Source organism: Triturus cristatus, chromosome 7 (genome assembly GCF_964204655.1).
Source record: "Triturus cristatus chromosome 7, aTriCri1.1, whole genome shotgun sequence".
In the NCBI taxonomy this organism is placed as follows: Eukaryota; Metazoa; Chordata; class Amphibia; order Caudata; family Salamandridae; genus Triturus; species Triturus cristatus.
The window spans coordinates 458658164-458677832 of record NC_140590.1 but is presented as its reverse complement, the minus strand read 5'-3'; the positions used below and the strand labels follow the sequence as shown (position 1 = coordinate 458677832).

Here is a 19669-nt window from a genome sequence, read left to right as displayed (position 1 = left end):
TCTGACTGGATGTTATTCAACAGTCCAAGAACCCCTCTTAACAAATAATTCTAGAAGAGTTACCTGGCCTACGGTCTTTGAGTACAGTGAATTGCACTCAAAAATGGATGATCTATTTGTGCATTTCTTTTCTGCATTGAAAATCTCCTTCCCACACCTGGGTCAATTTTGGTAGCCCATGGAGAATTTTACGTGGCATTGAAAGCGGTATTTCTAACTAAAATGACTGGGAAGAAACCTATTGTTGGGAAGAAATTTGAGTGGTTTAACTTAGACTAGAAACAGACAAAGAGTGAGTTGAAGAGGGCTATTAGAGAGGGTGGTCGCCAAGATGTAATCTCAGCATGACACGATGATAAGATTGCTCTTTTTAGAGCTAAACGAGATTGGGCCAATAAGAACTGGCATGACCTACTTGCAGTTGCCTGTCGAAATGATAATCGCTCTTTTTGGCATATTTTATCCCACAGGAGCTTAGACGGTGTTAGAATCGAAACAAATTACTGCCATATTACTAGTATTTTAGCTGGTATTATGTTAGCATTTATTTAGCTATCTTATAATATATTCTTGCTGGATGCATACACAATTAACAAGGCCAGATGTTACGTAGGTTAGGTTGACGTCTGTGCCACCATTTTAGTTCCAGTAAACGCCATCTTGTGTTATAATCAAAACAGTTACTTGATCATTTACGAGAAATGATCCCTGGTGAGTTTCATTTCTCAAATGTTGAATCTTGCTCATTAACTCGTGCCTTTCCCTTTGTGTAGAGGCCTTCTCCCACCTGCTTAGTAGGGAGGATATGCCAGACGACCTTGGGCAATAGATAGCTTGTACCAGGCTGTGGAATCTAAACTATGTTCTGTACCCCCATTGTATTACGACATCTACCGGGTGTTTTTCCATAGTAGGCGGGTCTTGTGAGCTCCACAACAATCATAATGTAACTTTATGCTCGTTAGAGTCAGTCCCTCATCAGCCATCATAGGCCGCTGGTCAGATTGGACTCCATTGCAGTGTACTTTGTGAATAAACTAGTTTGCTTGTATTCTCGATTCCGTCATCGACTCTCCATTTCTCAGAAGGCTAGAGGAGGTCGAGAGTGGCCCAGGTGGCCCTAGTTCGGTCACTTCCTTCAGTTGGCGCCCGAACAGGGACTCCACCAAGTGGCCCATCCCTCCCATAATAGGGTTGTGGGGTCGGGGTTGCGTCCGGTCAGATGGGCGGATCGGGGATCCCCATATGATAGAGCTTGGTTCATGTGGCTGCCCCGCCTGTCTGATCGGGTGGCTCCTCGTCTAGTGGTCATCTCTGCTGGTGTCCTGAAAAGGTAAAACCCTTGGATCTGACCGTTTGGTCTGAAGAGTCGGCAGTGGAGAATAATCTTGTATGACCTGTGTGCACCAAGTGAGTTCATCTTGATTATTGGTAAGAGCGGCGCCGTCTTGATTAACTTGGTGGGTCTGTGAACCCTTGTGATACGGAGCATTTTTGAACGTTCTGCCAGACCACTTGTTGAATTTGACTTATTTGTGTGTGTGTGTGTGTGTGTGTGTGTGCGCGTGTGTGTGCGCGTGTGTGTGTGCGTGTGTGTGTGTGTGTGTGTGTGTGTGTATTGAGTGGATAGTGAATGAGTCTGATGCTAGGATGCCTTGTTGGAGTAAAGTCTGGTGCTTGGGGTGCTGCTGTTGCTCTGCTGAGCATCGGCTGGAGGAACGGCAGCCTGCGCCTCCAGAAGGCATGCCAAGTTTTAAGATGTATGTGAAGCACGGTATTGGCCCTATTATGTTTCATACATTATGGCACAAGTATACAAGGGACAATATTGAGCTTCAGTGGCCACTGGATGGTACCTTTGACAAACAAAATTATTTACAGGACAAATTATTCGCTAGAAGAAGTAGGCAGTCGATGTTTGATACTTTGCAGGTATGGCAGAAGGAAGCTAAGCAGAGAAGGAGTCTAGGAAGAAGGCAATGCAAACAGTGGATCAGAAAGTTGTAGCTTATGATAGAGAACAAACTGAAAAGGGTATTGAGTGTGCAGATAGGAAGTTTCTGTTACAATGTAATAAGTCTTATGTTGTTCGAGAGGATGAGGGTCCTTTTGTGGAGGATCTGCTGGAAACTCGTCCTCCACCTCCCTTTGCCCTGCAGAGAATATATCCTGCTGTTCTGTCGTCTCAGTCCTTCATTGCTCCTTCGCCTTCCACTGGTCTTTCTGCAGACTCAACAGCTTTGGCTCCAGCCCTATCTGTCTCCCCTCCCATTTCGCAACCTGCGAGTGTGGTGACTGCAGGCACCTCTCAGTGTCTGCTGTTTCCGCTCATGTTTCTCCTCCTTCTCTTACACCTATCACACAGCCATTGCTGACACTGTTACCTGCATCTGCATCCCTTGTGTCTTCCCCAGACATTTCATCCTGAGTTTTGTGTAGTGTTGGGACACCGGTGCAAAGGTCGGATGGAGGGAATTGGGCAGCAGCACGGGAGCGAATAGAGCGGGAATTGATTAGATCTGATGTGGGTGAAGAGGAGAAAAGGATAGTAGCAAATCAGGCAGCACAATGGGCTTGGAGTCCAATTTATAATGTGGAGGATATATGGAGTGTGATGAAAGATTTTGATCCGTTTGTACAACAGCATGCCCTTCAGCATATGTAGACTACATTGATTGGTTTGTGGGAACAGTGTATTGGTGGTACAGCTCCTTAAATTATTTATGACATTCGAGAGCGTATATATCCTACTGTATGGCCCCTGCAGAGGTTCTTAGTAATGTTGGGATGCTACTCGGTTATCGAGAAAGATTACATCACCGTACTCCGACTAGTGTGTCCCAATTTCCGATGAAGGCGGTGCATCCTATTTTTCATCCCGAGATCCCAGAGCAGCGTAACTAGAGAGGAGATGTGGTTCAACAACAGGTAGCGGCTCACTTTCAGGAACAGTGCGTCTATACCTCGTGGAAGAGAAGTGAGGTGCTAGCTCTTAAGAGTCAGTTACCGGATCCTAGGAAAAACCCTACGGCGTATTATAAAATGTTAACAGAGGCCGCCTCCTCGTCAGTTATGACCTTGGCAGATATTGAGATGTTTTTTGGGCTGTAGGTGCCGGTGGATCTATGGAGGCAGGTGCAGACACATGATCACAGGGTGGAACTAGGCGGCATATGGGATGAGATTAAGGCATGGGATAAGGAGCGAAAGCCCGGTGAAAAACCTAGAGCTGAGATTCTAGCTTTGCCAAGTCGTATCATCACCTATATGCATTCTCTTATCCCACCCAGACAAGTAGACTGGGATAAGCTGATGGCATGTTGTCAAAAGAAAGAGGAGAGTGTGTCTGATTTTTTTTACTTGGTTTGAAGGGGTGTCCTTGGATTTCAGTGGGCAGGATTTGTCAGTCGAAGGTGGTGTTCGTTTGTGTGTTTGTTAACAGGTTTGTTACGAATTTGCTTCCGGAGATTGCGGCTCGGTTGCAAGCTTCAGAGAGCACTTGGACTACCTCCTCCCCTTCGGTGATACTGAGTATGGCCCAGTACTATGAGCATCAAGAAAATGAGGAAAAGTACAAGGTGGAAAAGAAGAGTAAGAATTTGAAAACAAAGGTGTTGCTGGAGCAGGTTACAAGAGGGCCCGGAAGGAGCCAAGGCACCGGTCTGGCTCAGAGGTCATGGGGTGCCGGTAGAGGTCGTGCACCCTTAGGGCCAAATCAGTGTGCGTATTGCAAAAAGGAGGGACATTGGCAAACTGAGTGTCCAGATTTGTTACAGACAATTGCAGTACCTAGAGGGTGGGGTTGGAGTGGAAGGGGCTGTGGGGAGTTTGGTACGGATGAGGCTCAGGCTGGTACATCCACGGGCAGTCGTTCTGATCAGAACTATTCTGATGACCCCAGGGGACGATAGTACTATCATGATGATTATAATATGGATGAAGCTGCAGGGATGTCCTATGGTTAGGACCGCCATGGACAGGGAAGGGGACCAGTCCAAATTCCTGTAGATTAGCATGGTCCTTATGTCACAGCAGATTTGCATGTTTTGGCACAGAAATTTTTGGTGGATACAGGTGCAATAAATAGCTCTGTTTCTCGTTCGCTGGTCCTCGGGCAGCCCTGTCTGGCCGTAATAATGTTTCTGTAGGTTTTTCAGGCATATCGGCTGGAGCCCCGTTTCCAAACCTCTTGCTTTGACTATTGGTCCTTTAACTGTGGACTCCCCATTTCTGCTGACGGCGAATTGTGGGGAAAATGTATTAGGATTGGATTTGTTGAAGAAGCTGCAAGCTACCATTTATTGTTCCCTGGATGGTGTTTATATGACTCTTGGACCTAATGTGGTTAGTGCGAAACAATGTTTGCCAAATGATACGCCACTTCCTGTTGAATGATAGGATGCGCCGTCCTCATTGTGGGCCACAGGGGATACGGATGTAGGGCTGTTGCAGATACCACCAGTTTCTATTGAAGTTAACGATAATGCTGTGCTTCCTCGTATTCCCTACTACAAAATATCACAGGCTGGGAACCAGGCTCTGGTGCAAAATATACAGGACCTGATCAAATCGGGGGTGGTTGAGGAGACAGTTGTGAATATATGCAATAGCCCCATTCTCCCTATTCTTAAGAAGGCCCTTTTGGACTCCCTTGATGTGCATCCTGATGTCTATTGCTTTGTGATTGATCTGCAGAAGATTAATAAAATAGTAGTCCCCCAGTTTCCGGTGGTTCCAGACATTACTGTTCTCTTGACGATGATTCCTTCCACAGCCCAATTATTTTCTGTGATTGACTTAAAAAATGCTTTCTTTAGTATTCCTATTCTTCCAGAAAGTAGGTATCTTTTTGGATTTGCTCTGGCTGGTAGGAGCTTCCGATTCTGTCACGCTCCTCGGGGGTATACTGAAAGTCCCAGTATTTATAGCCAGGCTTTGAAAAGTCAATTGGACTCTCTCTCTCTTCCCGCAGGTAATGTATTATTGCAGTATGTGGATGACATTTTGATAGCCTCCAATACCAAAGAGGGTTGTGGGGATGCCATGATTAAATTATTAAAGCATTTGCCAAACAAAGGACATAAAGTGTCCCTTTCCAAATTCCAATATTGTCTACAGCAGGTCACCTATTTAGGTCACCTGCTGTTGAAGGAGGGTCGGAGGCTAACACCTGAACGAATTGATGCCATTGTTAAGATGCCTGTCCCTATGACTCAGAGGGATGTGCATGCTTTCATAGGCATCACCTCGAATTGTTGACATTGGATACCCGCTTATTCTTTATTAATACAGCACTTGCTTCGCCTAACAACTAAAGATATGCATGAACCCTTGCTCTGGATGCATGAATGCCAGCATGCTTTTGATTAATTTAAAGTTGCTTTGCACCTGTGCTTGGTATGCCTGAATATAAGATGCCTTTCCTGCTGTATGTACACAAACCGGCTGGGTTTGCGCTTTCGGTGTTAACACAAGCCTTTGGAGGTAAGCAGATGCAGTGTGCTTACTTTTCTGCTACGCATGACCCTTTCGCCAAAACCCTCCCGAGGTGTTTAAGAGTGGTGGCGGCTGCGGCGGTCTCTGTTCGACAATCGGAAGGGCTCATTCTTAATCATGATCTCACAGTAATGGTACCCCATGCTGTGGATGTACTTTTGAACAAGACAAAGACACAGCATTTTACCAGGGCTCGTCTGACCGGTTATGAATTGACTGTATTTGCACCTCATATTACTATCAAAAGTTGTGCGATTCTGAACCCAGCCACATTACTACCCCTCCCTTTGGAAAATGAAGACACAGATGTCCATGACTGCTTGTTTCGTACTGAAGAGACAAAGGGACGGATAGAATTAACTGATGTACCCTTATCTGATCCACAAGGGGAACTATATGTTGATGGTTCTTGTTTCAATTTGTCAGATGGCGCCACTACAGGGGCGTATGCTATTACCACGCTGCACACTGTAGTTGAGGCATAACGTATTCCTTACCAATCCACACAAGCAGAGGAGCTGATAGCCCTTTTGCGAGCATGTGAATTGAGTGAAGGACTGACTGTCAATATTTACACTGTATGCCTTCTGGGTGGTCCATAATTTTGAATGCCTCTGGGCAGAGAGAGGATTCTTGACTTCACATGGTACTGGGATTCAACATGGACCGTTGATAGAGAGGCTTTTGACAGCATAGACCCTTCCTAAGCGATTGGCAATAGTGAAGCGTAGTGCCCATAAAACAATTACTGATGATGCGGGGAGGGGAAATGCATTTGCATATCATATAGCAAAAGAGACAGCCAGGTCGAAAGTGACGAAAATGTTTGTGGCAGGTCCTGCTAGATGTATACCAGATGCTACTATGTTTGAAAATTCGTTTGAAAGTGTTAGAGAAATACAGAGTGAGGCAACAGTTGAAGAGTTGGAAGTGTGGCAGGAGAGTACAGGGTGTTTAGATGAGAAAGGGTGCTAGACTGATAGGTCCGAGAGGCAGAGATGGATGTTGCCCGATGCATATGTGTTTCCTGTAGTTACAATAGCACATGGTCCGGCTCATATTAGTGCAAGGGGAATTTGTAGGTTATTGGATCCAGTGTGGCAAAATGACATTATCCCAAAGGTTGCTGCCCATTTGGTGAAACACTGTATGATTTGTTTGAAGCACAATCCTGGAAAAGGTACCCCTACACCTTCTGGTAATCTTGCGCCTCCTTCCCTCCCTTTAGAGGTACACCAGATGGATTACATGGAGATGCAACAAGTTCATAATCTGAAATATGTGCTAGTGGTTGTTTGTGCATTCAGTAAATGGATTGAGGGTTATCCAGCGAAAGAAAACACAGCCATGGCGACAGCGAAGGCTCTTATCAAGGAGTTTTTCCCGTGCTATGGCTTGCCCCGTTGGATTTGGAATGACAATGGAAGTCACTTCAATGCAAAGGTGATCCAGTTGGTGTGCGGTGGTCTGCATATCAAGCAAAAATGTCATGCAGCAAATCATCCTCAGTCAGCAGGTTCAGGTGAGAAGTACAATGGTACTGTCAAGCTAAGATTGGCAAAGATTAAGGAAAGTACTGAGTTGCAGTGGCCAGATGCATTACCCCTTGCTCTATTGTCCACCAGAATGACAACCCATTATATAACTGGATTATCGCCATATGAGGTGATCTCTGGCTGCACCGCAAATGTGTGGGGCTTCCCTAGACCCAAAAAGTTTTCTGACAATTGATTATCTTCTGCTTATCGATTATTTATATGATCTTACTAAAAGTTTATTTTCTATTTATCAACAGATACATGAAGCTTTGCCTCCAGCACCAGAGGGGCCCGGGCACACCATATAGCCTGGTGATTTCGTCCTCATTAAGAATTACCAGAGGTGAGACAGCTTGGAACCCAGATGGAAAGGACCATATTTGGTCCTCATCACGACAAGGACAGCAGTGAGAGTGGACGGCTGGAAGCATTGGATCCATACGTTTCATTGTCGACGAGTGCCGCTTCTCCTCCCCTATGATGGTTGGGTTCGCGAGAGGAAAAGGTTCCACATTTTGTTCCCTTTTCTGACGCCCATCTGACTTGGGAGCAGACGAAGGAAGAGAGTAAGGCAGTTCTGAAAGCGGTAGTTCCCCCAGAAATTAGGCTGCCCAGGCTTCTTCTTCATCTGATCCGCAGGAGCCTGAGTCTCAGTCTCCGACACCCTCTGAATTTCAGATTCTTTTGTGTGATGAGACAGTACCTGGAGAAGCAAGGTACAATTTGCACACTCAACGGAAGGATAGTGCACCAAAAGAGAAGTGAGGGTAGCGGGATGGACTTTGTGGATAAGATTAGTGAAAATACCCCTTGTTTCTGCTTTTTGCCTATTAGACTAGGGATCAGCCGATTGGTACACTGCCTGTGATGCAGGACAGGATAAGCTGAGGGTATTTTCCAAGGAGGGAGAGTGCCTTATCCTGAGAACAGTGAACATTTGCCAAAGGGCTGCAACAGTGTGACTCCACCGTGAAGTGCTCAATAGCACCACCGAGGATTGAACAATAGAAGCATGCCAGGGAGGCTGGTGACGGACCCTGATCTTTTTAATGTTTTCCTTTTTTTCCTTTTTTTGTGTGTCCTTTCCATCATTGGTTTCATTACATGACGTCTCTTTCTCTGATGATTCTATTTGTAAATCTATAGTAAAAATGTATCTGTTTGGTCGTCCCATTATAGAAGATGAACAGCCTTTTGTTGCCCTGCGACTGGGGCAGATCAGTTTTGATTGGTTGCTCAGAAAGAAGGTTTTCTGTATTGTTTTTATATTACTGTTCTTATTGGAGGGAGGGGGGATGTTTTGGGTCTTGGAGTGTTCTGGTGATACCCCATTGTGTGCTTTATATCAGATTTTCTCTTCAGATCGTAGCAAAAGAGCTATGCAAAGTAATGTTTTCTTAGATACGCACAGGAAGTTTTTCGGAGATAACAAAGCTTGTTATGCCACTTATTCTGTTACAGGTTTATGGGATGCTTACCCATTATTGTTGTTGAATTATACATATGTTCATCCTCCCCAATTCGGAGTGGCAAAGGGTGAATTTGGTATGGGATATCCTGGCCCTTGTTTGTATTATAGAAAACCCAGAGGGATAGGGTACCCAGGTTGTATGCCTGAAATGTATTGTGATAATCTGTATATTGATAAACGAAATGACACTCTAACAGGTTGGCATTATCAAGATCTGACAGTCACTCAAGAGACAGGTGTTTATCCTGCGTGTTGCCCAATAATAAATAGAACTGATGCTTATTTGTATCTAAATTGTTCTGGATCAATAGTGTACAAAAATATATTGCGTTTAGGAAAAAAGGATGATCCTAGTATGATTGGAATGAATACTAGATATGCTCCATTGGATTATCAGGGTACGCTTTATGCACACGCAGGTTTTTATTTTTTATCAAATGGTATATATTCTAATATGTACAATGGCACAGAGGATGTGGCTTTCAGAATGGTGTTACCTCTTGGGGTAACATGCAAGTATAGTAAACCAAATACAAGATGGGTAAAAAGAACATTGGCCAAGGAATTTTGTGAGGGTGTTACCGATTTGGAAGTTAACAATTTCAGTAACGGTATCACTTTTGGATATATACTTTCCTCTATTATCACATTTGGTGGCATTGCCATGGCCAGGGATGAACGAGCTAGAAGTATTTTGGATGCAAACTGCAGATTCTGTCTAATTCTACAGTGGCAGATTTACATGACATCACCCCCCAGTTCGAAAGTATGCACATATACTCTGAGCAAACAAGATATGCGGTTGATTTTATTTTAGCTAAAAGCGGTGGTGCATGCGCAATAATAGGAGAGCAGTGTGTAATTGGTATCACGAATATGGTAAGAAATATCACTCAACATATTTTAGACATTTTGGAAAATGTTCGAGGAATGGAGAGCGGTAACTTGAGCTGGTTTTTATTTGGTGGTTGGGGTTGGATTCTATAAAAGGTGATATATTTCATTGTTCTTTTAATTTGTTGCTGCAACTATAATGCTTCAAAAGGCGCTAAATACTATTATGCAAATAGATGAGGGTGTTTTGGTTCAACTACTTCTCTTGCAGGTTCTGTTCCTGATGTTACTTGTACTGCTAATGTTTAGTGTTATTTTCTTCCATACGTTTGCTATGCATATATATATATTTATTTATTATCTACTGGCGGTCGCCAGTAGATAGTTATAGTTAGGACCGCGTTTCCATAGGAAATCTGAAAATTCTATATTGAATAACTTTGGCGCCAGTTGACGAATCCTCGCAAATTTTTCAAAATAGGTGGGGCGCTCCGCTCCTACCCTGAAAGTCTCGGGGTGATTAGTCAAGCGGGGCCGAGAAAAAGGGGGTCCCAAAACGCGTTTTCCCCATGCATTTTTCCATAGGGACCTTTAGTCCAAGGTACAGCCCGAACGGCTGAACAGAATTACTTGAAATTTGGCAGAGAGGTAGTCCTCAGGTCAGGGATGTGCCTTTTGAATACCTGGAGTCAATCTGTTCAGTAGTTCCTGAGAAAATTTCAGTTAAAAGTACATATATATCTATAAGCGCGCACCGTGCGCGCACGGTGACGGGCGCGAGCGCAATTCTGATTGGTTGTTAGATGTCAGTAAACATTCGAATCGGTCGAAATCAGGAAGTGTCGTCTGCCATTTTGTCTCTCGCAGTCTGAGGCAGTGAAAAACAAAGGTGGAGAACGTGAAAAGGGGGCAGGGTGGACAGGTTCTGACCCCTTAGCCTTTGTCATGTGGTCACTGAAGGACCCCCAAGGGTCCTTCAGTGACCACAGTACGAAACAGCGCAGGGTGCACGCACCGTGCGTGCACGACATGCACAACGCATCGTGGGCGCTCAGTGCGCGAAGCACCCCCTGAGTGCCCACAGCGCGCGCATGGTGCGCGCACGGTGAAAAACAAAAAATATTAATAAATACATAACTTAGCATTTAAAAAAACGTACAAATTCACTTAAACAACAATAGGTTTCACACACTTTATAGTTAGGAATTAGCATTTAAAAATACCTTGCAAATTCACTTAAAAAAACCATAGGTTTCACACATGTTATAGTTAGCTGGACATTTCCCTCGTAAAAAAACAATGAAATTCCCCCGTTATAGTTAGTGCAGGCAACTATAACTCACGCGACCGCAATCCTCTGCTGATGACGTCAGATATTACATCACTGTATTTAGACACCTATTTACCCATGTCTTCTTCCATTAATCTTTAGCTATACATATATTACAAATATTTATTTTTCAGAAAGACACATATGTAATCAGTGATGTAATATCTGACGTCATCAGCAGAGGAATATATATATATATATATATATATATATATATATATATATATATATATATATATATATATATATATATATATATATATATATACACTGAAAAAACCATAGGTTTCAGGGGCGTTATAGTTAGCTGGACATTTCCCTCGTACAAAACCCTAGAAATTCCCCTGTTATAGTTAGTTCAGCTAACTATAACTCGTGCCCCCGCAATGCACTGCTGATGACGTCACATATTACATCACTCATGAAATTTTCTGGTGAAAACCACACAATGGATTCCTATGGAAGGAAATACAAGTTACTGGTAAGTACACTTAGAATTACTTTTCAGGGTCAGTGCTGGGCTAAAAGATGCAGCCCTGGGTTCTCTCCTGATAACAGGTGAGTAAATCGGAATTCGTAGTTCGGCTGATTTTAGAGGAATATTTGTACGTTTCAAAAATCGACACAGACAATTTTCTGGTGAAAACCACACAATGGATTCCTATGGAAGGAAATACAAGTTACTGGTAAGTACGCTTAGAATTACTTTTCAGGGTCAGTGCTGGGCCCCAAAGCCCAGGGGGGGGGCGCGCGGCCCCCCCCACTTAAGTTAAAGCCCCGGGAGGTGGTGGTCCCCAGGGCTTGGGGGTCCGTAACGGACCCCCTATTTTACATATTCAGGGCCCCCCATTATAAAACCATATTGCCCCCGGGAGGCTAAATCTAAACTAAGCGCGGGAGCCGGCGCTTTGTTTTTTATTCATTAGTGGGATGCGCGGACCCTACGCGCACCCCACGATTTAAAAAAATAAAAAAGGCCTAGGGGGTCAGGGTGTTTCTACCCTGCCCCCTTGTTGCGTTTTGCGTCTTTGTGCTTTTTTGTGCCTCGGTTCTACCGAGGCAGAAGATGGCTGCCAACACTTCCTGATTCAGAGTGTTGGCAGCCAATTAGCATTCAGCTCTTGCTCGTGAGAGTTCGGGGAGGGTGCGGGGAGGATCCGCGGATCCTCCCCGGCCATAGATATTTATGTACATTTAACTCTAATTTTCTCAGAAACTACTGAATGGATTTACACCATTTAAGCAAAAGGCACGAGTCTGAACTGAGGACTACCTCTTTGCCAAATTTGGTGTCATTCCGTTCAGCTGTTCAGGCTGTAGCTGCACCAAAATATCCTATGTAAATTGCATGGGGAAAACGCGTTTTGGGACCCCCCTTTTTTCTCGGCCCCCGCTTGACAAATCACCGCAAAACTTTCAGGGTAGGAGCGGAGCGGAGCTGGCCAAAAGTTTGGGAAATTTTGCGGAGATTCGTCAATCGGTGCCAAAGCTATTCCCAATAGAATGTTGCGGATTTCCTATGGAAAATAGGTCCTAACTATAACTATCTACTGGCGACCGCCAGTAGATTATATATATATGCAAAAAAGAAGCAGAGAACTCTGGGTAGTTCTCAAGTTTAGGTGGAAAGCAGCTCCTGTATGGAGCACTCTCAACACCAGCGACACTCTAGATCTGCTCACCTCAAATGTCTGTTTTTCTATCAAAATCTTTAAGCATAGGATTAGCACAGTGCCATCCACGCCGAGATAGAAAAGGACAAAGTCTTTTGTCATTTGTACAGCAAAGTCTTTAAGCATAGGACTAGCACAGTGCTGTCCTTGCCGAGCTGTAAAATGACAAAAGCCAATTACCACTCCAGGCACAGTATTACAGCTTTGAGTTGGTAAAATACCAATCAAGCCAACCTGAAATGAGTAAAAGCAACCCCTGACACAGTGTTTTGCTCTAATTAGAGCTCTTCAGAGAGGTATAGCTTTGTCCAGACACAAGGGAGCACCCAGTATAAGTCAAAGAAATACCCTTTCAGGCATAGAGTGACAAATAAATTATGCAAAAAAGAAGCAGAGAACTCTGGGTAGTTCTCAAGTTTAGGTGGAAAGCAGCTCCTGTATGGAGCACTCTCAACACCAGCCACACTCTAGATCTGCTCACCTCAAATGTCTGTTTTTCTATCAAAATCTTTAAGCATAGGATTAGCACAGTGCCATCCACGCCGAGATAGAAAAGGACAAAGTCTTTTGCCATTTGTACAGCAAAGTCTTTAAGCATAGGACTAGCACAGTGCTGTCCTTGCCGAGCTGTAAAATGACAAAAGCCAATTACCACTCCAGGCACAGTATTACAGCTTTGAGTTGGTAAAATACCAATCAAGCCAACCTGAAATGAGTAAAAGCAACCCCTGACACAGTGTTTCGCTCTAATTAGAGCTCTTTAGAGAGGTATAGCTTTGTCCAGACACAAGGGAGCACCCAGTATAAGTCAAAGAAATACCCTTATATATATCCGTACTTGACATGTTATTGCCTGTATTTCTATATTGTCTCCACCTTTAGAATTGTAAAGACCCTTACTAGATAGCAAGAATAAAGGCGTTTGCTTTAGCTAAATAATGCTAAAAGGAGGGTATGTTAGAATTAAAAAGAATTACTGGCATATTACTCTTATTTTACCTGGTATTATGTTCGCATTTATTTAGCTATCTCATAATATATTCTTGGTGGATGCATACGTAATTAACAAGGCCAGATGTTACATAGGTTAGGTTGACATCCATGCCACCATTTTAGTTCCAGTAAACGCCATCTTGTGTTATAATCGGAACTGTTACTTGATCATTTACGAGAAATGGTCCTTTGTGAGTTTCGTTTCTCGAATGTTGAATCTTGCTCATTAACGCATGCCTTTCCCTTTGTGTAGAGGCCTTCTCCCACCTGCTTAGCAGGGAGGATAAGCCAGATGACCTTGGGCAGTAGATAGCTTGTACCAGGCTATGGAATCAAAACTATGTTCTGTACCCCCATTGTATTACGACATCTACCAGTGTTTTTCCATAGAAAGCGGGTCTTTGTGAGCTCCGCAACATACATAATGTAACTCGATGCTCGTTAGAGTCAGTCCCTCATCAGCCATCATAGGAGGCTGGTCAGATTGGACTTCACTGCAGTGTACTTTGTGAATAAACTAGTTTGCTTGTATTCTCTACTGAGTCATCGACTCTCCATTTCTCGGAAGGCTAGAGGAGGTCGAGAGTGGCCCGGGTGGCCCTAGTTGGGTCACTTCCTTCAGGTGCCACTACCCCCAAGTTACCACATCCAGCTTGAGAAGTGGATTAACCATTTCTTTTGGTTATACGACAAGAGAGAAGTCACTCTTACTGAGAATGGTATTTGGGATCAAATCAAATGCCCATTCACTGGTACATCCTGTGGTGATAACAACATAGATTTAGCCTTTAGTCTAGAAGACACTCATAAGGCTATAGACAGACTAAAAATAGCAAAGGCCCCTGAGCCTGACCGGATACCTGGTGACCTGTAAAATCTGAGCCTTAGGTATGGGCCCCATACATTAATCTTTTGTCTAATGCTATAGTTGCAGAGGGCGAAATCCCAGACTCTTGGAGAGGGGCAAAGATTATTGCTATATATAAGAAAGGAGATGCCTTAGTTCCTTCTAACTATAGATGGTCAGTTTAATAGACAATATGCAAAATAAATTGCAAGGCAAGTTTTGGACAAACTATAAGTATGGTTAGATGACAATGAGATCTTGTCACACAACCAAGCAGGCTTCCACGCCAAAACAAGTACGTGACCAGGCCTTTAGGTTTACATCACTCACTTGGAAATATGTGCTGCTAAAAAAAAAAATTGTACATAGCTTTTGTTGATCTGTGCGCTGCGTTTGACCTTGTGCCAATTTGGTACATCTGTTAGCGAAGATGCATGAGGGAAATTACGTGCAATTGTAGTGGGGGGAAATAGAGTGAATTAACTAGCAAGATTCCCATTCAGCACGGGATGCACCAAGGATGCGTACTTGCACCAATGTTATTCTACACATTGAAGTACATGAAGTAGTCAACAAATTAAGTATTGTGAAAATTATTCCCCGGTTCTGAATGGCAAGAAGACACCGATCTTTCTGTTCACAAATGACACTCTACTCATTTCCAACACTCCATTCGCCTTCAGAATGTATTAGATACATTTTTGGCTTTCTGTCTATCTAGGGGCCTGGAACTGGATGTAGAGAAGACCACATTTTTAGGTCGAGGACTACCGGTCTGCCAAAGGCAGAACCGGAAGTCGGAGATTTAATGTTTTCTAGAGTGGCTATTTAGCCCGCCTCTCTTTTAGCTTCTCCTCCATTGGCTGGCTTCCTAAACGGAGGCCAGCCATTGGAGGAGAGAGCCGTCCCTCCAAATAGGCTCCGTCTTTTCCAGATTCGGGGGCGTGTTCCTTGCTGTTCTTTCTACTTTCTAGCCACGCCCTTTCTCAGGCGTGTTTTTCTCTCCTCCAGCCAATGGCAAGAGGAGAGAAAAAGAAACATGCAACATTTCTGCTTCGCCTCGGAGAAAGGCAGTGGTGTGCTTGTCCTCTCCCCCTGCCCCTCGGTTTGAAGGTGCTAATTAAGCCGTGCGGTGTTGTCACGCAATGAGCTTGTTTGCTGTTGTCTGGCCGTGAGGATTCATCCGTGTAACCACTAAGGCAGGCAGGCAGGCAGCAGCCGATGGTTCGGGATTAGAATCTCGTTTGCTTTGCTTTCTAGGATTTGTGGTCATAATTTTTAATAACCTAAAACAGGCCTACAAGTCCCGGAATGCAACGTGAAAAAACCTGGACTAGCTGAACATAGGAAACATTAGAGCTCTGCACGTGCACCTCAGAGGTACCATGGCGAGGCCTCAGTGGACATTGGAAACACACCCTCTTTCAGCGGGGACACAGCCAGTGTTAGTGGCTGTAGGGGACACTGCACGGACACCCTCCCAGCAGCAGCTGTGGCGTGCCCCTCTACCAATAGGGGAAACAGCACACTATCCTTCCCTACAGCAGCTCAACTAACCCCCAGCAGCAGCAAGGAGGCATTCTTCACATTTCTCCAGGGCGCACGCTCCAATGATCATATAGAAGCATAGTCTCGTGCCCTGCACTTCAAAGTCTCGGGCGAGACTCAGTGTACATCCCGCGAGCGGACTGACGACGGCAGCTCAGTCAGGAATGTAAACATGCACCTCGCACCCCCCGCTACCATGGCTGCACGGGTAAATGTGACATCAAAGGGAGTTACGCGCAGATCGATGGATATCTTACATAGATGGGAAAGGAGGGTCCTGGAGTGATTAAAGGCGCAGAGAATGGGACAGAGCGTGGAAGACGATAACAAATGGATGTCAGCTGTAAAACGGTATGTTAATGTTTTCCTCCTTTTAATGTCCTTTCACAGGTCGTAAATGACATCGCACAGGTTTGTGGTGTCTGTACTGTGTTGGTATGGGGGAAAAACCTTTCATGTGCCACAGATGTCCCTTTCTGTGGAGGGAGAGAGCGAGCGATAGAGAGAATAGATCCGCTTGGATTCACAGTGTAAGACTCCAGCAGCGGCCACATATACAACAAAAGTCACAATAGGTAGAAGCAAGCGACATTAAATGCCAGCTCCGTTGTGATAATAATGAACGGGATTGTTTTTGTTCTGCTGATGTCCCAGGGCAGCAGCTGTTATTGATGTATACACCACAAGTGAAGGATGTGGCGTGATGGCCAGAGCTGCTTACTTTAGAATTAGAGACCCAGGTTCGAGTCTCGGCGTCCTGTCAACAGCCTGTATTTCCAGCAGACTCTTTAGTCTCCCCGTCCCTAAAATGAAGGGTCGAGTTTGAATTAAAACTGCAAGAAAAAGAATAAAGGAAGCTATACACATGAAGATAGACCATTCTCCCAGGAGCACACGATGTGGGGAAGGCATGAATTAAGGATTAGAATCCCGATCCACTGATTCTCCATCTATGCCACTGCTTCACACCTTCTGCGTAATGACTTGAAAGAAAACCGAAAAATATAACGCATGCTCGTGGTTAGGCACAGTTATTTGCAATGCTATTATTGGGTAACACGGTGGTGATCGTTTTAGTGACATCTTAAGGATAACAGTCTGAGTCAGCCAGATCAAGGATTCAAACTTGTGCCATGCAGGAAGAGCTATGAAGCAGGTACTTTAATTCACTGTTCGAACTTTTTTTGTATTCAAACATTTTATTGTATTATTGTCAAGGCATAGAAAAAAGAGGCAGATAAGCATTAAACAGATACAAAGTAAAGGACGCTTGCACATTACAAGGTATGATATATGGCACATTTTAGTTCGACAATTCATTACAGTACCTTGCATTAATTAGTTCCATTGTGCGTTACCTGAGATCGTTGTAGAGTGACATTGCTTTTCATGAGGTCTGGATTTGCAGGTTGCTTTAGTAATAACAAAGGTGGTAGTTACAGGCCTACTATAGGAAGCACATGGGGCAACTTCAAAGATGTTGGGCTCAGGTGCGAGCTATTCAAGTATATAAGGTGATTGTTGAGTTGTGCAAGTGAGGAAGAGCTAGAGGAGAGAGAAAAGAGAGGGGGAGGTAAGGGGAGTGGAGGGGAGGGTGTGCCCCTGATTTTTAGTCAAAACTATATGGGATTCGGTGAGAGCAGGTCTGCTAGGTCCAGGGTTTTTGCATGCAGGGTTTGACCTTGCGTAGGGTCGCTGTGCTAACTTAACATGAATATACCTTCTCTGAATTGGATTGTTAATCATTGTTATGTTGTGTCATTTAGAAAGTGTACTTCAGGGTTTTAAGGGTCTCTGACCCAGCAGTATTTAACAAGCTTTGGTAAATACATTAGGCTTCGCCTAAGGGATTAATAATATGCTGTTTTTTGCTGTAAGTTGTAGCTTGCTGAATAGTTGTACAATATAAGTTACAGAACGTCTCTTAAAGTGCTATTTACAAAAAGGCAATATATTGTGCTGTTACTAGTGGTATAGTGCGGGTAAGTAATATCAACATTTTGAAAAATGAAAGAGGAAAATAATAGAATTAATTGATGTAATAGCTATATTATGTATTTAGAGGAGTTTTGACAACTTTTGGGCTATGTGCCACTGCACTTGCTGCACAATTCACATCATGCTCCTAGTGCCTGTAAGATAACTGCACCTGTGACTGCCTGTTTCATAGTAAAATACAGCAATATTTGGTGTTCAGAGGAGTCATGACAACATTTGGCCCCGGTGCCCCTGCACCTGCTGCACCATTCAAATCATGGCCCCATTGTCTGTGAGGTAACTGCACTTGTGACTGCTTGCTACGTAGTTAGTTATAGCAATATTTGGTGTTTAGTGGGGTCCCTAGTGCTTCTGTCCCCGGTGCCACTGCACCTGCTGCACCATTCCAATCAAGCCCCTTTTACAGCAATATAATTGTAATTGTGTCTGCCTGTAAAATAGTAAAATCTGCTAATGCAATAGGTATCACATATGCAAAAAAAAGCTAATGCCAATAGAAATGACAATCAAGCAATTGATTTTCTTTGCTTGTGTTTCATTTAGGTGGTTGGCAGTGCCACCTCTCTGGTGCACACTTAAATGATTACAAGTGTGGATTCATTGTCAAAGAATTGATATAATTGTTTCATTTTGGTTGTAACAAGTGCATATTTAGCTGCTTTTGTTTACCTAATAGAAATGGCAATGCCATTTATTTAGGGATACAAAAAGGATTAAAAAAAATAATGAGCAAGACCAATAGCTCTACCTATAATATTGCCGAGACCATTGCATTGTAAATGCTTGTTACTCTTTGGAAAGGGTAGGGCGAAAACAAGAACAGTGAGAAATGCTGAGAAACTCCTTGAGAGGGTAACAAGCTTTGATTATCTAGGCCGGGGTTAGGTTGACAGAGTCGTTTTTCTGTCTTCCGAGAGGCCTTTGTGGTTAATTAGGCTTTTGTTATTAATTAGGACATTTTGCCGTCATGGGCAGACCGTTCTGAGAGGCTAGCCCTCTAGCCCATTGCCGTTCAATTAAAGTCCCTCTTCCTTGATGTAGGCCTGCTAGAGTGGGGCTTTAACAGTGGTCTGGGTAGAAGGCTAGGGTATTATTTTTTATAAATATAAAAAAATATTCATGATGAAAAAGATACATCCTGCAAATATCAGTCCATTATCAATCTACATTAGTTATTTGAGATGCATCAAGGTGAAATGCAGCCCTGATCCATTGGGAGTGGGATGTGACCATTTTGTGGGACAGCATACACATCCTATGCTTGATGTTATAATATTTCATTGCAACTGTACTGTGCCGCGATTAGGATCCCAGAGCAATTGCTGCATTCCAAGCCCTCTCTCAGTAAAACATATGCATGACCCCAGAACTGGGCAAACCTGCTTACTAAATATATTGCTCCTCCTGTACCAGGTTCCCTCCTAACTATGTGGAGCTGCTGCCGCTCTGCGGTACATAATTGGAACGCTTTGCATAGTTTGAGAATAAACATCAACGCACTACACAATACTTCGGTGCAACCGGTGCCATTCATTCCACCCTCTCCTCTTGGTTCTGCACACCGCACTCTCATTTCCCTTCATCCACAATTGACTAAGAACTGGAACCACTTTACTGGTTTTTAGGTCGAGCCTAGAGCAGCGCAGCTGCTTGCTCGACTTTTAGTAAGGGGGTTTTCAAAGTGCTACCAGAGGCTTGCTGGTCTCAAGCTTGCATTCACGTGCGTGTGCACGCGCGCAGCCACCATGTGTTTCTGTCAAGGCTCATTAAGCCTTGCGTGCCTTTCTCCGCCTTTCAATTCCCCCCGCTACACCTCATTAGCTTTCTGTTCCCTTTCTTACTAGTTTTTTTATAGAACCATTTAGATTCATTTTCATGTAATTCGAGCCAGTTTATTCATAGTTACCGGGTAGAGCTTTAATCAAAGTATAGCGCCAAGTG

At 43.9% G+C, this 19669-nt stretch overlaps 1 protein-coding gene and 1 long non-coding RNA gene across 6 annotated transcripts in view; one reads left to right on the top strand and one right to left on the bottom strand.

The window, feature by feature from the left end:
• LOC146809918 (uncharacterized) overlaps nucleotides 1-8793 on the top strand; it is a 269958-nt gene extending 261165 nt beyond the window's left edge. The window contains exon 6 of one of the 2 annotated variants that reach the window (XR_014966512.1): nucleotides 7292-8793. This is a non-coding gene — a long non-coding RNA (uncharacterized LOC146809918). Of the gene's footprint in view, nucleotides 1-6724; nucleotides 6982-7291 lie in introns of those variants that run through there. The other variant, XR_014966513.1, reaches the window with a different exon arrangement.
• The window catches only part of LOC146809917 (uncharacterized), an 81556-nt gene that overhangs the window by 27632 nt on the left and 34255 nt on the right, over nucleotides 1-19669 (bottom strand). The gene's annotated exons all lie outside the window — the stretch shown is intronic.